This window comes from Armigeres subalbatus, unplaced genomic scaffold (genome assembly GCF_024139115.2).
Source record: "Armigeres subalbatus isolate Guangzhou_Male unplaced genomic scaffold, GZ_Asu_2 Contig316, whole genome shotgun sequence".
Classification (NCBI taxonomy): domain Eukaryota; kingdom Metazoa; phylum Arthropoda; class Insecta; order Diptera; family Culicidae; genus Armigeres; species Armigeres subalbatus.
Genome location: NW_026943060.1, coordinates 204,154 through 224,372, shown reverse-complemented (window position 1 = coordinate 224,372; position 20,219 = coordinate 204,154).

The following is a 20,219-nucleotide window of genomic DNA, read 5'->3' as shown; positions in this document are numbered from 1 at the left end:
TGCTTTGAATAATTTGTGTGTAAGGAAATCCGAATCAGGTTTTTTTTCAAAAAGGGGTCTTTTGAATTCGCCTTTTATGTCCATGCAAACAAACACCATCACACCATTTGTTAATGGTTGTTTATACACAAAGAACGATTGTGCGTTTTATTTATATAATTATAATTTTTTTCAGGGCGCTGATGGAGGAGTACCATGATGGCAATCAGTAGTCGCTAGAGTATTCGCTGTTGGTTTGAGCGAGACAAAGTAAACGTCAAAAAAAAATCCAACCAGCAATCTGAGTGAAAGAGCGAATAAATATTTGTTTACCGGCAACCACGTGCTTTTTGGCATTTGCATTTTTTGTGGACAAAAGAATGAGCACGTGTCCCAGTAGGTGAGGGGTAGTTAGATGTTTATGATATTTATTACCTGATCGTGAGATATAAAATGTTTAATACTTGTCCCAAAAAATCGCGAAAAAAATAACTACATTATTTCATAAAGTTCTGCGACTGTAATATTGAAGAATTGATTTCATTTGACTAAATATTTGTAATCATTAACATTGCCGTTCCCTCGATTTTTGCTGAGTAGCCGTAAAAGTAATCGGTAAAATCTTGATAGCGAGTAAATCCACAATACACTCGTCTTATACGGTTGAGCATTCGAATGCTACGAACAGCAAGTTCAATATTCAAATTACTAGGGCAACTGGGGATAGGACGCCCACGGTAAGGCATTAAGGCAATAAATCGAATGTTTCAGAAGTTTCGGTCATACGAAATAAGCATGGGCGTACTGTCCCACACCGACCTCAGAAGTTTGAGGTCCCATATAATCGTATCAAGACCAATTTTGACGACAAGTTCGTGTGGAACATAAAGAATACGAGTAAGCAGCATGACTCATGGCTTAATTTTTAATGTATCATTGTATAACAGTGATAGAAAGACTAAATGCCACCGAGCCAAAACTGCATCACAACATGAAAAAAACCTAATTCGTCTATATGGGTTTATATTGGGAGGGTGAGGCCGTTACAAATATAAAATGAAAGTTATGTCCTACTGGTCTTCGAAAGATCAAAACGAAAAAAAAAATTCAAAAAATCCTTAACTTAATTCTAACTACCTAAAGAACGCACAGATGAAAAAATGATTTGAATGATTTTGAATCTGGTTTTTTTTTAACCCTCGAGGTCTCGCACCGTTGTAAAAAGTACAACACTACCAAAAAAGCTCGCTTATCGTACTCAACGGAGGCGAGACTGCATGAGTGATTCAGGACTAAGCGAGTCCCGGAAGGTTAAGGAAATTCCATAAGCCTTTTCATCATAAATTCTAATGAAAATCCCTTCAGGGATTCATCTGGAAGTTTCAGAAGGAATTCTTCTAGAAACTCTATCGAAAATTCGTTTAGCAATTTTCTCAAAGATTCTTTAAGCAATACTTTTCGAAAATCCTCTCGGGTTTTTCTTAGGAAAATCCTGTAAAAATTCATTTGTACAATGCTCCAAAAATACTTTCGGGAGCTATTCTTCCAGGAATACCTCCAGAAAAGCCTTTGTGAATTTCTTCAGAAGTTTCTTCGAAAGTTTTTACGGGGAATCCTCTGAAAATTCTAAGAAATCCCAAGAATTTTCCAAGATTTTTCTGGATTTATCATTGGAGTAATTTCGTGAGGATTGTTGAATGAATGTCCTACGCCTTTGCTCGCAAAGGTAAACACCCCGAAACAATCATTCAATGCAACAAAAAACTACTTCATATGGGTACCTATTGCGACTCAGTGATAACAAGTGCAAAATGATGTATTTCTTATGAAATCTCGAGTGATCGTGCTTAGGAATTTAATCTGACTGCAAACAAGTGGGAGCCTCTTGAGACACCTTGAAGGTTCACTACATGTGGCTGATGACACACTTCCCGATTGCTTTGATTGGTAATAATGTGTCTATCAGTTTCCCGCATTAGGCCTACTTCGATAGGTTTGAAGCTATTAAATATGTTTGCTTTATATAGTAAAGAGCAAGTCAATATAACATTTTCAAACGATAAATCGTGCGATAAGTCGAAACGATGCTTTTTCAAACGTCGATTCAAACATATTTCAAACGTCGATTTGACAATTATGGTAGCACCCCCACGCAAGTCAACAGCAACAACATGTAGGTGAATTGTTAAAATAGCAATTTGGCATGCAAAAGAAGGATCGAGACTCTTACGCCTGCAGGCTTGGAGATACCCAGCCATTTCGTTTGCGAAGCGGTCGGTGAATAGAACGAATCGATAGTCGTGTCACAGTTTTTAAGAATGTGATGAGAAATGATGACAAAGTTTAGTATTTTTTAAATAGTTTTTGCTTTTCTCGTACACCAAGGTACAGGGTTTGCTGAATTCGCTCTCAATAGATAACAAACAACGATAAAAAAGAGGCAAAAACTGTTCCGAATTAACAAGCCAAGATAACAAATTTATCAAACTTGTGTACAAGTGCGAAAAACAAAATCGGATAGGCAGCCCCCACAGAAAAATGGTGATTATCGCTTTGTTTTCGCTCATTTCGTGTTGGATACTGCACAGCTGTGTAAAACAAGTTGAAATGCAACCTCAGAGCCAGTGCTCCCCGCATTTGGAGCTTTCTAAAAGAAATTTATCATGGGGTAGAGCCTTCCGAATCAGTTCTCTATCTTGACAGCTTGCGAAAAAAGTATCTTGCGGTATGCTAAATATCGTATATGTATACAGAGATGGTAAGTGAGAGACTTGTTCATTCTCTTTAGGATTAAATCCCTGCCAAGGTGTAACGAAAAGGCTATATATTAACTTCCAAGACGATTTTGTGATAGAAGGTTCGGAGACCCATAGTGTTATATACCAATCGACTCAGCTCGACGAATTGAGATGATGTCTGTCTGTGTGTATGTGTGTTCGTGTGTGTATGTATGTGCGCAAAATAAAACTCACTGATTTTTTAGGCACTTATCTTGATCCGATTTATTTGCAATAAGTTCCATTCGACGGAGAATCCTGTCCCATTCTTCCCTATTGAAAATTGGCCAGATCGAATTATGGGATCGAATGTTATGGCCAAAATACGATTTACATACAAAAAAACACGCTAAGGAATTCTCACTCAATTTTTTAAACATATCTAATGTACGAGAAATGCACAAACACCGCTAGGTGGATCAATCAGGTTTTTTTATATTTGTTATACTCTCTCAAATTTCTTAAACCATTGACTGGTTGTGCAAATGGAAGTGCAAATTCGCCACATTAGAATATTTGGTCGTTCTGTCTGAAAAAAAAAAGTGGAATGTTTTGAGATTTTTTAAAAGAAATCGAATCGTGGCAGTTAAAACGCATTTCTTTTACAAATTTTTATGAACAGCAAGCTTGTTCAACAAGCGGTGAGTCTGGGACCAGGTCAGACGTGTAACCGCCCAAGTAATCATTAAGCCGTTAAAAATTTCTTTAATTCGGTTCTATAGCCGTATTTAGAACATGGCCAACAGTGCTATTAAACCCTAAACTACGCTGTAGTGCTGCTCAAAAGCCACTTTTAACGAATTATTTGGCTGATATAAGGCTTGCTGACGCAAATCATCTTTCTCTTGCACGCGCACGGAGGAGATAGGATTTGTTATCATTGGGAACGCTTTGGAATGATCCACCTAGCGGTGTTTGTGTCTTTCTCGTACCTTAGACATATTTAAAAAAAATTGAGTGAGAATTTCTTAGCAGGTTTTTTGTCTGTAAATCGTATTTTTGCCATAACATTCGATCTCATAGTCCGATCTGGTAAAGTTTCAATAGGGAAGAATGGGACAGGATTCTCCGTAGAATGCAACTTATTGCAAACAAAACTGATCAAGATAAGTGCCTGAAAGATGAGTGAATTTATTTTGCGCACATACATACACACACGCACACACAGACAGACATTATCTCAATTCGTCGAGCTGAATCGATTGGTATATAACACTATGGGTCTCCGGACTTTCTATCACAAAATCGTCTTGGAATTGAATGTATTTATTATGTAGATATAGCCTTTTCGTTACACCTTGGTGTACGAGAAAAGCAAAAACTATTTAAAAATACAAAACTTTGTCACCATTTCTCATCACTTTCTTAAAAACTGTGGCACTATTATCGATTCGTTCTATTCACCGACCGCTTCTGCAAACGAAACGGCTGTGTATCTCCAAGCCTGCAGGGGTCAGAGTCTCGATCCTTCTTTTGCATGCCAAATGGCTATTTTAACAATTCACCTACATGTTGATGCTGTTGGCTTGCGTGGGGTGCTATCAGAATTGTCAAATCGACGTTTTAATCTTTGTTCACAAAAGCAGATAAGTCGTTTGAAAATGTTATATTGACTTGCTCTTTAGGAGAAGAGGCCCCAACGCCCCCCTTAGGTAAAACGCCTTCTGTGGTTTCCCTCATAATTACCGTCATTAAAAGCCAGTTCGCGAGAAGCGCGACCCCCTTTCCAAGGAAGGTTGCAACGATGTTATCCAATTTGGATGAAATTTTGAGGGTTTGTTCATATATGTAAGAGAAGACATTTTGCAAATTTTCATTTTTTTTCATTGAGGGGAAGTGGGGTAAAACGGCCCTTCAAAAATTATTGTTCAAAAATCGCCAAAACCATAAAAATGCAATAACTTTGGCAATGACTGACCGATTTTGTTTAAATTTTGCACGCTATAAAGTTATAAAGTTGTTTACTTTAGGAGAAAATGGACTTTTTCGTTAAAAAATTTCCGTTTTTCCAAAGGGAATATTTTTCACCAACAGATCTAGGATAACAATATAAACCCGCAAGGCAATTAAGGAACTAAAGAGCTTTCATCTCATATAAAATTCAGAAGCGCCAACTCAAGAATTTCTAAGAAAATCGCAATTTTCTGCAACACTGTTTATTTGAACGAAAGTTCGCACAATTTTCGATCCTACTTATGTTGATGCTTTCCGATCTGGTGAAAACTGATCAAACTTTGTTGTCCAAGTAGAAATTAAAAATCAGGATTTTCCATTAGGGGAGTGTAGGGTAAAATAGTCCTTTAAAAATAAATGTCTAAAAATACATTTTTTTATGTGAGCTCAAGCAGAATATACATTAGTATAAAAATATGACGTATTTCCTTTCTAACTTGGAAACTTATTGAAACTTATTTCAGTGCGCCGACTTAAGAACAATCAATCAAATCAAAGTTTCTGCACACTGCACTGTTTGTTTGCAAGCCAGTTTGTGAGAATCGCAACTCTATTTTTATCGATGTTTCAGCATCTGGATGAAACTTACAAGGTTTATTTCTATATGTAGATGAAACTATTTGGCAAAATATTAGGATGGGGAGAGAGAGGGGTAAAATAGATCTCCAAATATAAATAATGTTACGAAACCAGATGATCGTAATCCAGTCAACACAAAATCGCATATGCTAGCGAATAAGTGTACATGGTGGAGACGATATAGGCGCATTCTTCCATTTGACTGCATGCAAAATGTGCGTATATGGCCTCCACTTTGTATACTTATTCGATACGATCTTGTGTTTGCTGGGAACCACACTTCTTAGATTTGATTATTCCGACCCAACTGGCAACTGATCTAGCGATTTTGCTTTGAAATTCTTCCAAGCGTAGTATTTTTTATGATTTTTTATCTGTCAACCTCAACAATTAAATACTTCACAATATCTCAATCTCAAAAAAAAAAAATAACGTGAACTGGTCATCTAGTCATGTCATTTATATAATATTCCGGGGGAGGTATTGTAAACTTAGCGCCGTCTTAAACTCCCGTTCAAAAATATTGTCCCACCAAAATATATCCCACCAGTTCCTCCATATATGGGTGACGCCCTAACTTCAAAACGATGGTTCAAGAACGACGTAAAGCACAATCCAATGCTTCAGCTAGTTTCCATCCACTCGGAAGTGTGAACATTTGTTTTGGTACTTCAACACGGTAGTCTATTCCTCGATGAAAAAAGCAATAGATAGATTTCTCAAAAAGTATTGCAAGCTGTTACTACCCAAGTACTACTTCTTAGCAATGGTGGTTGGTTGGAAATATGTTCATATAAGGTTAGAAAAGATTTTAAGGAAGAAGGCTGGTATTCAAAGCATCCTTTTTACACATCAACTACACAGTCTTGTTAAGGTACTCAAACACTTTTAGGTGGTGTAAATAGGCCGAGAATAAAACAGTTTCGCTTGGTAATCATTTAATTAATTGATTTATATACTTTATATATGAGTGTAGAAACGTGTATCCTAAAATTTGAAGTATTTTCATGAGGAGTGTGCTCGTCAGACAATAGTATACTCTATCCTATTCAATAGTATACACATTACCTAGTTACGATGAATTACATCCCCGCAACTTCGATGTCGTAGCGCTGCAGGAAATCTGCTGGACAGGACAGAAAGTGTGGAAAAGCGGGCATCGAGCGGCTACCTTCTACCAAAGCTGTGGCACCACCAACGAGCTGGGAACCGGCTTCATAGTGCTGGGAAAGATGCGCCAACGCGTGATTGGGTGGCAGCCAATCAACGCAAGGATGTGCAAGCTGAGGATAAAAGGCCGTTTCTTCAACTATAGCATCATCAACGTGCACTGCCCACACGAAGGGAGATCCGACGACAAGAAAGAAGCGTTCTATGCGCAGCTGGAGCAGACATACGATGGATGCCCACTGCGGGACGTCAAAATCGTCATCGGTGACATGAACGCTCAGGTATGGAGGAAATGTATAGACCGGTCATCGGACCGGATAGTCTGCATACCGTATCGAACGACAACGGCCAACGATGCATAAACTTTGCAGCCTCCCGCGGAATGGTAGTCCGAAGCACTTTCTTCCCCCGTAAGAATATCCACAAGGCCACATGGAAATCACCTAATCAAGTAACGGAAAATCAAATCGACCACGTTCTAATTGACGGTAAATTCTTCTCCGACATGAACGTACGCACTTACCGCAGTGCGAATATTGAATCCGACCACTACCTCGTCGCAGTATGTCTGCGCTCAAAACTCTCGACGGTGATCAACACGCGTCGGAGTCGTCCGCCGCGGCTTAACATTGGGCGGCTACAAGACGGTAAACTAGCCCAAGACTACGCGCAGCAGCTGGAAGTGGCACTCCCAACGGAAGAGCAGCTAAGCGCAGCATCTCTCGAAGATGGCTGGAGAGATATTCGCTGCACTAGGCACGGTGGCTCCGGATCAGAGAAACGACTGGTATGACGGCGAATGTGAGCAGTTAGTTGAGGAGAAGAATGCAGCATGGGCGAGATTGCTGCAACACCGCACGAGGGCGAACGAGGCACGATACAATCGGGCGCGGAACAGACAAAACTCGATTTTCCGGAGGAAAAAGCGCCAGCAGGAAGATCGAGACCGTGAAGAGACGGAGGAACTGTACCGCGCTAATAACGCACGAAAGTTCTATGAGAAGTTGAACCGTTCACGTAAAGGCCACGTGCCACAGTCCGATATGCGTAAGGACATAAACGGGAACCTTCTTACGAACGAGCGTGAGATGATCCAAAGGTGGCGGTAGCACTACGAAGAGCACCTGAATGGCGATATGGCAGACAACGGTGGCGGTATGGTAATGAACCTAGGAGCACGCGCGGAGGACATGCGACTTCCGGCTCCGAATCTCCAGGAAATCCAGAAATCCGGCCGGCTGAAAAACAACAAAGTCCCTGGAGTTGACCAACTACCAGGAGAGCTGTTTAAACACGGTGGTGAAGCACTGGCTAGAGCGCTGCACTGGGTGATTACCAAGGTTTGGGAGGATGAGGTTGTCCCATCTACAAAAAGGGCGATAAGCTGGATTGTAGCAACTACCGCGCAATCACATTGCTGAACGCCGCCTACAAGGTACTCTCCCAAATTTTATGCCGTCGACTAGCACCAACTGCAAGGGAGTTCGTGGGGCAGTACCAGGCGGGTTTTATGGGCGAACGCTCCACCACGGACCAGGTGTTCGCCATTCGCCAAGTACTGCAGAAATGCCGCGAATACAACGTGCCCACACATCATCTATTCATCGACTTCAAAGCCGCATATGATACAATCGATCGGGACCAGCTATGGCAGCTAATGCACGAAAACGGACTTCCGGATAAACTGATACGGTTGATCAAGGCGACGATGGATCGGGTGATGTGCGTAGTTCGAGTTTCAGGGGCATTCTCGAGTCCCTTTGAAACCCGCAGAGGGTTACGGCAAGGTGATGGTCTTTCGTGTCTGCTATTCAACATCGCTTTGGAGATAGTAATACGAAGGGCAGGGATTGACACGAGTGGTACGATATTCACGAAGTCCGTCCAGTTATTTGGTTTCGCTGACGACATTGATATCATGACACGTAACTTTGAGAGGATGGAGGAAGCCTACATCAGACTGAAAAGCGAAGCTAAACGGATTGGACTAGTCATCGACACGTCGAAGACGAAGTACATGATAGGAAGAGGCTGAAGAGAGGTCAATGTGAGCCACCCACCACGAGTTTCTTTCGGTGGTGACGAAATCGAGGTGGTTGAAGAATTCGTGTACTTGGGGTCACTGATGACTTCCGATAACGATACCGGCAGAGAAATTCGGAGACGCATAGTGGCTGGAAATCGTACGTACTTACTCCGCAAGACGCTCCGATCGAATAGAGTTCGTCGCCGTACCAAACTGACTATCTACAAAACGCTTATAAGACCGGTAGTTCTCTACGGACACGAGACCTGGACGATGCTCGTGGAGGACCAACGCGCACTGGGAGTTTTTGAAAGGAAAGTGTTGCGTACCATCTATGGTGGGTTGCAGATGGCGGACGGTACGTGGAGGAGGCGAATGAACCACGAGTTGCATCAGCTGTTGGGAGAACCATCCATCGTTCACACCGCGAAAATCGGAAGACTGCGGTGGGCCGGGCACGTAGCCAGAATGTCGGACAGTAATCCGGTGAAAATGGTTCTCGACAACGATCCGACGGGAACAAGAAGGCGAGGTGCACAGCGGGCAAGGTGGATCGATCAGGTGGAGGACGACTTGCGGACCCTTCGCAGACTGCGTGGTTGGCGAAGTGCAGCCATGAACCGAGCTGAATGGAGAAGTCTTTTATGTGCAGCACAGGCCACTCCGGCCTTAGTCTGATGATAAATAAAAATTACCTAGGTACGCTCTCCGTGTAAAAAAACAGCTCGTTGAATAAAAAAAAGTTTTTTCCCGTATCGTACAAAATGAATGCAACTGTGTTAACAGTGTTTTTGCAGTGTTTTTCACACAGTTGTTTAAACATAGAATCGAGGGTATTCCATTACCTATGAGATAAAATTGGCCAACCTTTGAAAATATATTCACCCGATTAGAACTGGTATAGTACAATTCAGTCAAACATTTTGTATAGATTGTATCTCTGTAATATCTGCTAGCAGTTTGAAGGTTGGTAATCCAAAATATATGAATGGTACACGGTTTGACGTTTTCAAGTACAAAAAAAATCTTAGAAGCAGCTCCACCAACAAGCTATGATTAAACTCTACGAAATTGCTCATTTGCCGTTAAGAATAATTGTTTTTTTTTTCACATAGCTGTAAAAGCAACATCAGTATCGGTACGCACAGTAATTGTAGCTAATTAAAAAAAAATATCAACAAGCACTTTCGCCGAATCCGTTCATTTTTGTTTCAGTTTGCGAAAGACGTGCTAATGTTTACGGCACTTATTTTTGTCCTATTTTATTTCTGTTGAAAATTGTTCTGCAAAGAGTTTGCTATCTAATATAGATTGACATTTATTTTTAAAGGACTATTTTACCCTACACTCCCCTAATGTAAAATCCTGATTTTTAATTTCTACTTAGACAAAAAAGTTTGATCAGTTTTCACCAGATCGGAAAACATCAACCTAAGTAGGGTCGAAAATTGTGAACTTAATTGAACTTAATTAACTTGAATAATCAATGTTGAAGAAAATTGCGATTTTCTTAGAAATTCTTGAGTTGGCGCTTCTGAATTATATATGAGATGAAAGCTCTCTAGTTCCTTAATTGCCTTGCGGGTTTAGTTTTTTTCCCTAGATCTGTTGGTGAAAAATATCCCTTTTGGAAAAACGACCATTTTTTCTCGAAAAAATCCATTTTCTCCTGAAGTAAACAACTTTATAACCATATTAATCTCTTGGTATAAAGTACTAATTGAGTAGAAAAAGCGTGCAAAATTTAAACAAAATCGGTCAGTGATTGCCAAAGTTATTGCATTTTTATGGTTTTGGCGATTTTTTAACAATAATTTTTGAAGGGCAGTTTTACCCCACTTCCCCTCGATGAAAAAATCTGAAAATTTGCGAAATGTCTTCTCTTACAAATATGAACAAACCCTGAAAATTTCATCGAAATCGGAGAATATCGATACAAGAGGGGGCGCGCTTCTCGCGAACTGGCTCTTAAGATGGCCGTAACAAAACTAGATCTTAAATTATGTAGGTTAGGCGAAAAAAGTTTCAAAATAGTGTGTGGGAAGGTCGGAAAAACCTAAAATTTCCACATTTTGAAGAAACATCTAACATTTTGGCAAGGAAAAACGCCCTAGTGGCACTAACATACAATGCACCTTCGTCTCCACCAACTATCCATACCAGAATGTTGATTCACCGACGTGTGGTGCTTTGTTCCTTTAGAGCTGCAAGCTAAAAGGCGATTTGCCTCATGAGTTTTCCGGCAACAGAATATCACCACTTTTTGAAATGTGAATAAGGTACCCTGGGGCTAGTGGGACCTAAAAAACGTTAGTTTAGCTAAATTTAGCTAAATAACGCATACTTAGAAAACAGGGTATTTCAGGACATTAACCACGGATACATCATTATATGCTTCCGTTGTTGAAGTGTAGACGTGTTGTAAGCCATTTATTCAGTTACAAAAAATATTGGTAGTGACAGAAATAAATTCAGCTGTGGGACCCACTTACCCCTTAAAACGGGGCAAGTGGGACCTATTCTGCTTTATATTGCCGAACAAAACTAATTTGAAGAATGTAGATATAATGTTCATGTCATTTCTGAGTCGGAGTATTGCAGATCAAGGATGGAGGTTTATTGCTTGTTAGACTTTTGTTTTTGCAACAAGAAAGGGATTACAAATAGCAGATATAAAAACAAGACAACAGCCGGTTTACTGTTTAATTGCGGCTGTTGCCTGGCTTTCTATTAGCTTCCTTTCTTACCAAATGTGCTAGATAGGAAGGATAAGCAAATCTTTGTTCACTTTCCGAATGAATGTTTCTCTCTTCTCTGTATAGAACACAAATTATTAAATAAATTAGAACTTCAAAAGGAAAGTTTTTATTCAGGCGATGCGCAGTGAGAAAGAGGAGATAAGTTTCAGAAAATAAAATTCGCATTTGGTAAATCAACTGTATATTACTTCTTAACATCGAAATCAACGATATCAACTGCATTTGATTCAGTACAAATGATATATGAGTGTCGATGTTATTTTTCACTAGATAACAATCTAAAAACAGGTAAAATGGCTCTATCGAAAATGTTGTTCAAATATGTCCCACTTGCCCCATGTATGTTAAAACTTAAAGGCAAGTGATAATTGCAGATTTTGGCTTAAATCAAAACTTTTAAATAATTTACAATGTCACACAATTATTTAATTGCTCAAAATATTCACTTTCTACATCAATGATGAATTTAGAAACAAATAGTTTGTTGGAAATCAATTGAATTAAAATAAAGGTGATAGCTTTTGGCGGTAGTTTAAAATCATGATTAAGCAATACCATTAGTATGGTGCCGCAAATGGTTTTGATTCCAAATATTTTTGTGTCAGGTGAATTCGTTGATAGTTCTGCTACATCTTTCTAGAACATTGTTACCATTAAAAACGTTCACCGATTAATCGGCAGCCATAGTACCCACTTACCCCGTATTTTCACTTGCCCCGGGGTACCTTATTATCAATTTGATTTAGATTTTTGACAATTTTAGAATGGCATCAACTAGCTATCTTGCTTAACTGAAGCATAATGTAAAAATACCAATGAATAGCGTTACAAATACGACAATAAAACAGTGTTTGCTTAGCTAGGGCATATTGCCTCCCCTTCCCTATTACCAATCAAAGCAGTCGGGAAGTGTGTCATCAGCCACATGTAGCTCTCCGAAGCGTTCCCAATGATAACAAATCCTTCTTTGTTTTATGAAATTCTTTGCGTTATCGTTATTGATTGCACTCAAACGTCATAGATTGTAGCTCTAAATTAGGAAAGATAGTTCCTTTATTCGGCCTGAATTAACAGGGCATGGCATCGAAGCGTTATATACCGATATACGGCTTCTTTTACTGCTTAAAGTTTAAACTGCCAATAAGCACTTGAAAACCAATTATATAGCTTATAGGCACTGAAAAGCTATTATATGGTTTATATAAGGCTTATTTAAGTGCTTAATGGTTACCTGGGCGGTGCTCAAAGACCAAAAGGTCCGCAGTTAAATGCGAAAAGCCTGAAACCGTAACGAAACAGAGGCCGGAGGCCGCATGAGCCGCCAATCGTGTCGACCTGGGGCACGGTTACAAATTGTATTACCAAGAAATTTTAACTTAAAACGGCTACGCAGTCTTTAAGGATCAAAACAAGATTTATATTTGTCCAACGTTTCGACACATTACCAAGAAAGATTAGTTGAATTTAACAGATAACACTGAATATTTAATTTGACGTCGCAATACATGATTCGAGGCCATATCTCTCAATCCTCGGTTGTGTCGCACGCTCGCCAAATCGATTTGTACCTAGGGGAACGGTTCGCCACTTCATCTCAATGCTCCTATTTCCATCCCATCAAAAACAAAGAAATGGAAAGGAATTTGGTTTGTTTATTATTTTTGTGATTTTTTTCAGCAGTGAGCACGCATGTTGACAAAAAGAAGCGACGAATTTGGTGCCGTATTTCTTTGTTTAGCGATGAGATGGATATATGTACAGTGAGATGGAGATCGGAACATTTCCTACTTGGTCCGGGTTTCACATAGCTTACTGCGATCCGCGCAGCTTTTTGTACCTGCCGGGTAGGCATTATTCAAAATATTTTTAGAAAATAGAAGAATTTTGAAATTTTATTTTAATCTCTTAAAGATGCAGAATTTTATTACTGACCAATATCAAAAACTATTCCAATCATGAACAATTGAAAATAACAAAAAAATAGTGACCTGCCTAAAGCCGGCATTCTTCTTCTTCTTATTGGCATTACATCCCACACTGGGACAGAGCCGCCTCGCAGCTTAGTGTTCATTAAGCACTTCCACAGTTATTAACTGCGAGGTTTCTTAGCCAGGTTACCATTTTTGCATTCGTATATCATGAGGCTAACACGATGATACTTTTATGCCCAGGGAAGTCGAGACAATTTCCAATCCGAAAATTGCCTAGACCGGCACCGGGAATCGAACCCAGCCACCCTCAGCATGGTCTTGCTTTGTAGCCGCGCGTCTTACTGCACGGCTAAGGAGGGCCCTAGACCGGCCATTAAGAAAGGCATTAAGAAAAAAATGTTAAAAGACAAATTCGAAAAGAGCAATAGGGTGGGATTATTCATTTCCCATGCTAAAGCCCTTTTTAATCATATAGGTATCTATTCCATTATTAATAACATGCTCCTATATCAATAACATTCGCAAAACAGGCAATTTAGGCTTAATTTATGTCGTGTTTTGTTGTTTCCGGCGTGCTCACTGTTGAAAAAAATCCACAAAAATGAGAAATAAAACAATTAGCCCACCAATTCTTTGTTTTCGAATGGTATTGATTTGGGTACATGGTATGAATTCAAGGAGCAGTTCTTTATATTGTTACCATAACAGAAAGTCGAGCACATCTGTATATGGGCCTCCATATACAGATGTGCTCGACTTGCGGTTAGCAGCAGTATAGGTAATTGAGGAAAAATCTGCCGATAGGAATAACAAGATTCTCAACAAGGAAAGAACATTAGGAATAATGTTTAATATTTCCATAAATGGTTGTCGTGAATAAATGTCAAATCTAATTGAATCACAGTCTTTCTTGATCGGTATTGATTTAAATGACGCTAAAACTGGCCTCACACCTCAGGAATCTTGTCCAATGCTTCCAAAAATACAATAATACAAACCCTGGCTAATTTGTAGGCTGGTTTACAGCTCGGACTCTCGGAGTTTTCCGCCGGATTGTATTTTAAATCGGGGCGAAATTCTAAATATCTATAACGGAATCTCATAGATCCCCCGCACACATATGGGAGCGACATTTTCAGACTGGCCTTCATTTTCACTGGCCTTCGTCCATCTTCTGCGGACTAATCTTCCTGCCGCTTCCTTACTTCAAAATTTTATTTTTTTGGCAAAAAAATCCGAGGGGGGGGCTGAAATATTTGTATCGGCCTAACATAACATCTAAAACTTTTTTGACGGGTTTCATCAACTTTATTTGTATTTGGTTTTAGATTCCTGCCTAAAATATTGAATTTGTTTGAATAATATTTTGGAGCTCTTTGGAGGAATCAATGAAAAACGGGACAAATCGAGGATTTTTCAGATTACGACGGGGCAGACCAATAAGGTCTATAAAACGGGACTGTCCCGTTAAATACGGTACGTATGGTCAGCCTATCTAGATATTATCGATGTTTCTGTTTCAGTTTGATTCGAATTTCCATTTTACGTTGTGTACTTTAGAATTAATCCACTCTACGTGCCAAAGGATGTTTGAACAGTTTTGACGTAGGACTTACGTCTCTCTTTACTATACCGGGTGTCATTCCAAAATATTCAAATCGACCGCGTTACGCTGTGTTGAAAGATTTTAAACGTTAATAGTGTTCGTCTCAGTGGACGAATTTCTGCCGTAAGCCCCTCAATCGACAGATTTCAAGTATGCCTTCCATGTCCATGCTTGATAAGACCCGAAAAACTTGTTTCAATAGGCATGAAACTGTTTTCAATGAAAAACATTGAGATCAAGGGAACCTATAAATATGGGTACCGCATAATTCTTGCATCATTCCATTACCACGTTCTCATTGGTGCAGACACCAGCGAATGAGCAGCTGCTGGGTCTGCCGAGAAGCCATAAAATAGCGCAACGCGATTTTTTCCTTTCATTCTGACCGGGACAAGCGAAGCAACCGCATCATCGATTGAACAGAACTCAACCTTTCGGCTGGACACCATCGAAGCCACCATCATCAGCCGAAACCTAGCCAGTACATCAGCAGTCCTCCCTACGGACCCGACAAAGCAGCAATGCTGAGCAGATACCGGCAGCAGCAGCAGAGTCGAGTCGAGACCGGCCGGCATCGGTGATGAGCCGAGACAGGCTGAAGAAAAGCCACATGATGCAGCATGTATGTCCAAAAAACAAACGGTTCTTCAGAGAGCCAATAATTGAGATCAATATCAAAGCTTTCAATACCCTTCGATAGAAATTGTACTTGGGTGCCAAATCCAATATTCTAGTGATAAACTTTTATGCGTGATTTTCATAAATAGCGTCAAAACTAACAGTGGATAATTTTTCTGATTTAACCGCGAAGTGGACGAAGGACTTCGCATGACCATGCCTAAAAACATAAGATGTCCAAATCTCTCACATAATATTTGAATATTTGGATTAAAAAAAACACCGATAACAGCTCAAACATTAATAAACTCTCAATCGATTTTTCATCAAATGTTGTGTTTTGGCATTGATTAAGAAATATCTAGATAAACATTGTTTGATACTGACCGCACACAAAGCGAACGTGACTGAATGATCGTCCCATGTTACCAATTCTAAATCTTATCACCCGAAATCCCATGTCCGGGTGTTTCCCTTCATCTATTACTAACAATGTTGTCTCAGAAAAGAACACGTACTTCTCACCTGAACTGCAATTCTAAGCTCGCTTGCCCGGCTTATTGGCCTGTATCAAGCGAAAAGTCCCGTTAGGAAATAGACGCCAGCAGCGAACAACAAGCGTAAAAAAGAAGAAGCCCTTCTCGAACGCTTTGATGATGATGACGCTTTGGCTGACAAAGAAGCGGGATACAAGACACTGGCTGATTGGCCCACCAATTGGGAAGCAGAGAAGATTCAAAATAAGGTATAAAAGAAAAGTGCATTCGCTCGCAGAGCATTCAGTCTTTTTTATACCACCACTAGAAATTCGCGGTTATTTGAAAAGATCGTTTTCTTACTTTTTGGACTTAGCTGAAGCAAACAGCCTTTTTCAAGGCTCTAAGAGTTAAAAATAATGTTCTCCTTCAGTCGCTATCGCACGGATTAGGAGGCCCTACATCCCCTGCTGGGCCAACTTGTGGCTTATTTCAGGCAGTCCTTCAGTGGGAAGGTTGCCACTGTCGAGGCTAATATTCCGTGACCGGACAGATACTTCCTGAATTGTTTTTGATGATTCTTGTTCGAGGTATATTTGATTTCTGTGTCGGTTTGATGAGAAGATTTTGCCAAGGAATGGTATGCAACGCCGATTATTTATCCAAAATAGTTGATGTGAGAAATTTGGACATATTATGTATCTTAAAGGCATGGTCAAGTCAAGTCCTACGTCCACTTAGCGGTTATGTCACAGACATTACCCACTGTTCGTTTTAATTTTAATTATTGTTTATAAAGATTACAAAGAATGCGCCATAATGCAGTGGTTCAATGATTCACCACTAAGCCCTATTTTGTAAATAATGAATACCTAATTGTAGATCACTTGTAAATACTAGCCAAAGAATAAAATGAAATTAAATTATAGTCAAACTCAATCTAGCAATCAAAACAAATTGTCGAAACTGTCCATGGATGACCGTGACGATTACCTTGGCATGGAAACTGATGGGCAACAGATCAAAGATATAGTTCACTAGCCTTTTCACAAAACTAACACACTTGAAAATAGCCACAAACACACATACAAACGCTCACATGTCGTGAATTGAGGAATTTGAAACCTTAACCTAAAGAAGAAAATGCCACACAAGAAAACGATTGACCGTTAAGAATGGTAGAAGCAAATTGCTCACGTTTGAAATAATGTAAATTCAGAAGAACAGAGTACCATTGACATATTTTTCTACTACCAACTAAGCGCGTCGACGAAACCATTGTTGCATAGACCAAACCGAAGCCGATTCCTCCTAGAAACTTAAAACTGAAAACGCCAAAGTTACAGAATGGGGGGAAAAGTAGAATAACGTTTTGATTCGAATCGTTATTGAGGATTGAGAAATAAAATGTCAACAAGACGAATAGTTATAAGAAAAACAAATCGTAAATTGTAACAAAACTATTGCACAGAATCTTTTCAGGCACAAAACAGAAGAAACAGATAAATGGAAGTAACGTTCGCAGCAAAAAAATAATAATGATGAAACCAAAACAAAAGACATAAAGCAGTAATTAACACATTAAACTAATTGATATTGAAATTATAAAATCCAAATAGACAAACTTTATAAGAGAAGATGCAATTAAACCGTTCTGAACAGACATCCAAGCCGGTGAAAACGGTGCTTCGAAAGCATTCAAAATACAACACGTCGGAACGCGACTGCGATGTTGGATTCCTTAAACACCTCTTTCGACACTCGAATTGAATGTCTGTTCCTCTGTGATTGAAACCGACAAAATGATAGGATCCGGCTCTTACAGGAATGCCAGTGCGATCGGTATTCGTTTCATTTTTTTTTCGAACAAGCCGTTTATAATCGATTTCTTTTGACAAAAAAAAAAACGTAAGAACATCATTGCTTAGGAAGATAAATTATCGATTGGAATGACATTCATATGATAAGCAAACTGCCATTTATTGTAATGTTCAAAACAAAAATTAAACTCGGTGATGTTTTGTTTGATAGGTTTTCCTGTTCTTACTAATATACGGAAAATGCAGAGGGGAGAGGCATCTAAATAATGAGTGTTGAGCCACAGGAATGTGTCGCAAAGTGAGGAAATAAAGAATTATTTGATAGTAAAAATGAAACACGGTATATGGTACGAGTTGATATTTTAAGGAATGATGACAGCCTTTTAACGTCGAATGTGTGGGATACAGAAAGTGTCTGACGATATAGAGTAATTTCGGTTCAAGTTTGTTCTATTAGTTTTGAGTGAACATTCTGTAAATGCTACTGGGAGCACTGCAAGTACCACTTGACATACTACAAGCGCGTCGATGTCAGCCTCTTTCATATACGGCAGTTCGCGTAGCAAGGTTGTGTGGCAGAGGAGCGGTTCTTCGCAGCTAAATAATAAGTTGCACAAATGGCGATCCTGCCAGCCTTTTTCTTGAAAACAATTCAAGGGAAAATTGAATTACCCGGCTAGTTTTCATAGTGGAAGAACCGCTCCACGTACAACATAAAACGCTGCGGTGTGTTTTTGTGCCATCGGTTTGCTGTTCTTTAATGGAGTATATAGAGTAGAGGTGAGTTAAACAAAACTGGCAGTTCTGGAAATGTTTTCCAATCCAGGAGCATGGCGATCAAGCGGAATGAAAGCAGAACTTCTTCGTAAGACCATGGACATTTTTTCTATCAAGTTAATTTAACGTTTGCCTTTGCGATGTTGTTGTTTTGCAGTCGAGCCGCTTTAGATCGTTGTGCAAATGGCACATCACGAACAGGGATGCCAGATGATATTTTCATATGTCTTCACAGTCATTTAAAAATGTCTTCAAATGTCTTCAATATTAAAATTATGATTATCAGCGAGAAATTTCAAAATCCAATAGATTTGTAAATGCAATAATCTTCTTGTTTTACTGATGTGGAATAATGTCAATTTCACATACAAATTGTTAGAATTCAAGAGAATATTCTTTAAACATTTTTTGTTTTTTAACGAGTTTCCCCTGGATTTTGTACTGAGTCGGATTTTTAAACTGCATTTTCACGTGGAATTCTTCCAAATTTCTTTTTATAGAATACCCTATTGGGATTCAAAATTTACTATGAAATACTTGAAGAAACATCCGGATAAATTCCTGATGGAGCTTCTTATAACTTTATATAACTTATAACTTATTTCTTCTGGAAGCGGGCTTGGTAGTCATATGGCTACTGCTTCTGCCTCATACGCAGGAGGTCGTGGGATCAATCCCAGGTCCGTTCCATTCTCCTACTTTGTATCTTTCTCTTTATTTCTCATGTTCTAGCAATCGCTAGAACTGGAAATGGACTTCCATACCGTTTCCATTACTATTCCTATACCTTCAACTTGAGTATTCTAACAATCCAATTGCTAGAATTGGAAATGAACTATAGAGCTCGTTTCCTACATCCAATTAGAAATTCCATCAGTTACCTTCTACTATCTATCACATTGGCAGCTCGTTAACCAAGACGGACCTCTGCCTCTCCAACCTAACCCAGAAATTCCAACAAATTCCGCATGAACTCATGGCAAGACCAGAGGTATATTCGGCTTTCATCGGGCGATTGATTGCATCATCATTTCCTCCCTTCCCTACATTGACTTGCATTCTGACGTGGCAGGCGCCAGTATGACCTAACAAATGAGATCACCAGTACTTGTACATTGAAGATGTGTGCTAGTCCCAAGCAAATATCTGTTGGTTCCCTGTGCAAGAACAGCTGATCTGGTCATAATGGAGTAGCAACTACGAGCAGTCAATCAAGCTCAAGCTTATAACTTATTTCTTCTGGATGGAGCTTCTAATTACTTCTGGAAGTCTCCTGAAGAAACTTCCCGACGAGTTCCTGATGGAACATCCCAAGGGTTCACTGAAGAAACTTCCGGAAGAATTCATGGAGGAATTCCTGTAGAAACTTCAGAATGAACTACGGAGGTTGTTTCTGGGAGAATACCTGAAGGATTTTCCTGATGAATGTCTAAAGGATATTCCTGAGGAATTACTGAAGCAATTTCCGGTGGAATTCCTGAAGAAACTTCTGGAGAAATTCTTGGAGGTAGTTCTGATGAATTCTTGGGGAGTTTCTTTAGGTATTGCTGCAGAAATTTGCGAAAGAAATCTTGGAGGAAATACCAGATAAATTTCATAGTATACTTCCGGAGGCATTCTTGAAGAGTCATTAGGCAACGTTCTTAAAGGATCTTCCAGAGGAAGAACTTACGGAGGAATCCCGCACTTCCCGTTGGAGCTTCTGCCGCAATCCCAGGGAAAACTTTCAAAAAAATCCTGGAGGAATT